The sequence below is a fragment of the Castor canadensis genome, chromosome 17 (genome assembly GCF_047511655.1).
Source record: "Castor canadensis chromosome 17, mCasCan1.hap1v2, whole genome shotgun sequence".
Classification (NCBI taxonomy): Eukaryota; Metazoa; Chordata; class Mammalia; order Rodentia; family Castoridae; genus Castor; species Castor canadensis.
The window spans coordinates 44,060,824-44,066,766 of record NC_133402.1 but is presented as its reverse complement, the minus strand read 5'-3'; positions in this window follow the sequence as shown (position 1 = coordinate 44,066,766).

Here is a 5,943-nt window from a genome sequence, read left to right as displayed (position 1 = left end):
TTCCAGAAAGAGCAAGAGCTAAATAGGACTGGGTTTGAATTCTACCCCTGCCTCTATGCTACTTACCCATAATAAACCTGTCTCCTTCTGTGTTAATGGGGATAGTAACACTTTCGTGTTAGTGTTGTTTTAATGGTCAGAGACACCTTAGTATGTCAAGTGTGTAGAACAAATGCAAAATAGTGTGCCGAGAGAAAGGTAGGCCCTGAGCATGTGCAGGTGTACAGCAGGCATTTGAGTAGCTGCGTGGGGTTCTTCTTGCTTCTGGTGGGAAATATGTCTGAGTAAGGTAGAGGTCAGGAACAATTCACTCACAATAGACCAAGGATCATAAGGATTCCAGGTTCTGGTTAATGATAAGAGCGAATTAGCCAGAAATGGAAATGGACCTCTTAAAAGTACCGGTGAACTACCATTAAGCAACAGCTCACACAATTTCTAGAGAAATCACAAGCTGCAGAGAACATTCAGTCCAGTCCCACTGCCTGTGATTTCCCTCTGATAGCCATATTGCACCAGGCTACAGGCCAAGACTCATTTTAATTTAATGTTATTTTAATACTCAAAAATCCCTCAAAATCCCTTTCGATCATCATAAGGCAGGGTAACAGAGGACACTGTTAGATAGTACTTGACTGTTGACTTGACTTGCTTGGGTCAGGTAGATAATCTCTTTTCTGGTTTTCTCTGGGCATGCAGACTTCTTCCTGTCCCTGAGCAAAAAAAAAAAAAAAAAAAAAAGCATCAACATAGAGTCACTAACAGCCACCAATTTTGGTGAAGTATCTGTTTGAATAATTTACTTTTCTCCTAGAGCTGTAAAAGTAATTGCTCATTCATCTCTGGCAAAGGAGCCCATTATCCCATCCTTACTGTGATTTGGATCTAATTTAGATGTCAGCTCCATTTATTAGATCTCAATTCATTAAGCTGTCAAGACAAACAGATGGTGCCTCTAATCAGTATGAGGGCAGAATGAGTTGGAGAGCATGGAGATCAGTCAATAAAAACCTATTTGCAGTACCATTGAGGGTGGCTGTGCCTCATTCAGAGAATTAGTAGACCATAAAAATTGCCAGTAAATCATTGTTGAGAGAGATAGAGTAGAAGAAATCAGTATTCAAGGCAGAAAAGGTTTCTGGAAGGGAGACTGTGTAAGTGGTCTGTGATCAGGAGGGTTAAAAAGCCCATTTAGCTCAGTAACTGAGAAAGCAGCCAACATCACTGCATTCAGTTGCTCACCTCTGTAGAGAGGCAGCCATGAGTTATTAGCAAGTATTCAATGGACCCCTTCTATGTGCAGGACACTAGCAAGCTCTGTGGACCATGTGAATATGGATCAAACAGGGGCTCTGCTGCCAGGGTACTTACAACGAATTTTCTACGAATAACCATGGCACTCAACATCATGCTACCACTCCCAGTGCCAGGAACCAGCCAGGCAGCCCAGGGAGCAAATCATATCTGTTCTTTCCACTGGGAAGAGCTATTTGCCTGTGGCAAACAGAAAGCTTTTGCTTACAGTGATCAATAATATTTTGTGTAATCTAGTCTCATACTGTAGTCTCACACTTTTCTACAGATTAGAAAAACAAATCACTTTTCAGTTATGTATATTAAATTTCGAGCTTTCTAATTTTAAAAATCAAGAAATGACACACAAAACTGAATTGCTTAGATAGGAAAGAGAATGAGAATAAAGGTGTCAGGGAGACTTAAATATGTTCTTTGGATGATGTCTACTGTAGGTTTAGTAGTGTGATAGGAACAGAAAACAGTGGATTGGGTGAAGTAGTGACAAGAAGAGATGGAGATAATATGTACATTTTTCGCTAAAGCTAGAGAAAAAGAAAACAGAAAAAGCTAAAGAAAGAATAAAGAATCTAAGAAGATTTTTTTTAACTGAAAGAGTATGAGATGTCTGTATTGAGATAGATAGACAGACAGACAGATAGATATACACAGATAGAAATTACAGGTAAGAACAAAAAGCTGATGGGTTAGGTGGCAATATATTACAGAGTCCAGAGCACAGGATTTTGTTGGTTCTCAGTGTGAGGAGGGTACACAAGACTAGAAGAAATGACTGGTGTGGATGAAGGTTAAGTCTATGGGTGGGAATAAGAGGGGAAGAAGTGGAGAGAATTACTCAATGCACTCAGTGAGAAGGGTTAGTGGTGGGATTGGGAATGGAAGATGAAACTGAGCAGAGATAAATGAGAGGACTGACTTATCTAGTCAGGAAACTTGAAGGTCTAAAGCAAAGTGATTCTCTTGAAATTGCTGGTTATTGCTTAGGGACATGGCAGCCAGAGCAAGGGAACTAACATGTACTGAGTCTCTGCTATAGACCAAACACTGTTCTTGGTGTCTTACATTAGGTCATTTAGATCACAGGATTCAATCTTAAGAGGTACTTATTAAGATTCCCATTTTGTTGATGAAAAATTTGAGGTTCCAAGAAGCAAAGTAACTTTTTAAAGGTCACAGTGCTAAGAAGCATTCGAGCTGATATTCAAAGCCACATATTTTTACTTTGTGTAGGGCATCAATCCTGGGCCACCAGGGCAGTCCCCTTCTCACTCCACATTTTTTCTCATTGGCACTTGTTAAATGTTCTACTGCCCCAAGCAATAATAAATCATACACAGTACCATCAGTGGAAAAATCAACTTGAGACTAAAATATTTAAAGTATAACATTTTTGTTCACTGCTACATAAACACAAAAATCCTATTGCTATTTTGGTTATTAGTGGAAAAAATATTTTACATGGTTGACTGAAACCAGTGTTATAACAATAAGAGACTATGTAAACTAGAGATAGTGTGCATTCTTTTTGCTTCTTCTGTGCTGAAATGTACTAGTTGTGAGAATCTTATACTTGTGATTTTTACACAAATCCTTAGTAACCAAAAGAAAATTTAGGGTAGACTACCTGCCTTGCAAGTGTGAGGTCCTGAGCTCAAACCCCAACACCACAAAAAAAATTTTTTTTAATGCAAGACATAACACACATACATATACACAAATGAAACTGTTATGTTTACAGGTTGGTTAAGTAGGACCTAAAGGAATATATGTTTAAAAACTACCAGAGATAGCCTCATGATTAATATATGTGTACTGCCAATGTGCCAGGCAATGTTAACACTCTCAAGAGTTCTGGCAGGTTAAGTCCTATTACAAATGAAGAAACTGAGGCACAGAATAATTAAATGACTTGCTTGATGACACATAGCTAGTAAGCAGCAAAACAAAGTCCAGAGTCTGTGGCTCCTGCATTGTTGTATTGCCTATCACACAAAGGCCTGACAGATGGACTCTGGCTTTCTTTCTGATCCACTTTACCCTACTACCAAGAACCTCAAATGCACTCTGCTCTCCACAATATCCTGCTCTAAAACCTTACAGAGACACCTAATAGAGTACTGTCCAAGTTCTTTAATGAGGATTTAAAGTCCTCCTAACTGTGATGTGAGCCTACTTTCAGTTATTCAGACTCTGCTTTAATCACAATTTCCTTTTCACAATCACTGACCTCCAGGATGAAGCAATGATCTCCAGTCAATGGAGCTCCATTCTTCTGCCCAGTTTGCTCTTTCTGAAATGTCCTCCTAATTTATTTGCATTTATAGTCATCCCCATTCAAGCCCCAGTCCTAAAAGCCTTTGAAGCTGTTCTACTTACGGAGCTATCTACCTGAAATTCCACTCAAAGCACTTAGAGACTGTCTTTGCTATTTCTATATACCCATTCCTTTTACCTAATCAGAGTATAAGTTATTTCAGGGCAAGAGCTGAGTATGTAAGTTACAAGTCTAGTACAGGTATCTGCATAATATACATGTTCAATAATTGCTGATGGTGACTTCCTGACTCTGGTTTAAAAATACCCACAGAGATTGCCTAATTTCTCAAAAGGTCTAACATTAGTTTTAAATGAAGCTAACGCGGTATTTTTAAAAGCAGAATGTCAAGAACAGGACAATGCAGCTCAAGTTGGCCCTTACCCTGAGTAGACACCTTAGTTTAAAGCCTGTTTCTCTATGTGCAGTGCAGACTGTTACTTGTAGTGTAAGAAGTGACAGAGGCTCTCTGAAGAGGGGACATTAGCAAGACTGCAAGACACTTCTTGTATTGCTTTTCTTTCTATAAACCACAGGTGAATTGATTTAGTACTTGAGAACCCAAATAAGTCTCTTCTGCATCAATTATATTTCAAAACGACACACAGTAAGGAAAATGGAATAATACATCTTGAATTTTTGTTACCAATTATGTTTGTTTTCTGATAACATGATATAGAATAAAGCACAGCAGAATAATCTCCATCTAAAAACTCTTCTGGGAAGCTTGGAATGGTGGCTCATGTCTGTAATTCTAGCTACTAGAGAGACAAAGTCAGAAGAATCCCAAGTTCAAGGCCAGCCTGGGCAAAGGTACTAGTAAGACCCTATCTCAACAACAACATTTTAAAAAGGGCTAGGGACATAGCTCAAGTGGTAGAGGTCTTACTTAGGATGCACAAGGCCCTGAGTTCAATCCCCAGCACTGCAAAAAAAGACAAAAAGTGTCTGGGAAACCAGTGGGAAGAGATAGAGGGGACAAGAAAGTATAATAGCAGGGTATGACCAAAGCACATTATATGCATGTATGAAAATGTGACAATGAAACCCACTATTTTGTATAATTAATATGCTAATAAAAATTGAATTAGAAAAGTTTTCTTGGATTGAGAACGTAGCTCAGGGTAGAGCACTTGCCTAGCATGTGCAAGGCCATAGGTTCAATCTCCAGCACCACAAAAAATAAAACAAAGTCTTCTGAATTTTCTTGGAAAATTAACATTTTCCAAGATTTTGGTTTACTGCCTACTAATCAAAAGGATAATCTCTTACATAAATAGGCAACAAAACCTCAAATAATTTGGCACAGACAGATGTCCATGGTTATTACAGTAAGCCTGAGAAAGGTGGGACTTGTTCTAATTTACAAGGAGAAATTAAGCGCCCAGAATGAGACTGAGGTCATCAACAGTGCTGTGAAAACTTAACACCTTACAGTGGAACAAATTCTACACTCTTTTCCTTGTCAGAGCTGTAACAGAGCAGAAAACAATAAAGGCATATTGTGCTAGAATTACAAACTCTTGAATTTATATTTCTGGAATACATGATTCAGGGCAGAATGAAACAGGTTAATATGATCCACTATAACAAACTTATTTAAAAACAGATCAAAACAAAAAAACCCTTGGGACAGATTTTTATTTGCAAAATTATGTTGCTTTCATCATTCACATTTTGTTCCAATGGCCCTGATGATAAATGAATAAATTTTAGAACTTTATTTCAATCAAATTTAGCATCAACAGTATTGTTCACATTACATAAGTGTTTTCATCAACCACTTTATCACAGCTAGGATTTGGAGCAAGAGAAGGCTGAAGACATGGTGGCTCATGTCTGTAATCCTAGCTATTTGGGAGTCTGAGATAAGGAGGGAGGACTGTGGCTCCAGGCCAGCCCTGGCAAACAGTTCTTGAGATCCCATCTCCAAAATAACTAGAGTAAAATGGACTGGAGGTATGGCTCAAGCGGTAGAGCACCTGCTTTGCAAGTGTGGAGCCCTGTGTTCAAACCCCAGTCCCAAAAATAAAAAAAGAAGGCTAAAAAGTGCCAGTTTTGATATTTCAAGTTTTAAGCTACACTGCAATACTAAAAGATCTGATCCCATGACCTGGAGTTGGTGCTGAAGAGGGCTCAGTTATTCAGATTTTACCTCAATATCCACTTAAACTCTCAAAATCTATATTTTCATAATAAGAAGGAATGTATATAGATAATTTTTAAGGGCCATTTCATAATTAACACAGTTTAAATCTTTAGAAAAATTATAATGTGTCCTTTTAAACCTTCCCTAAACATTTACACTTTATCTC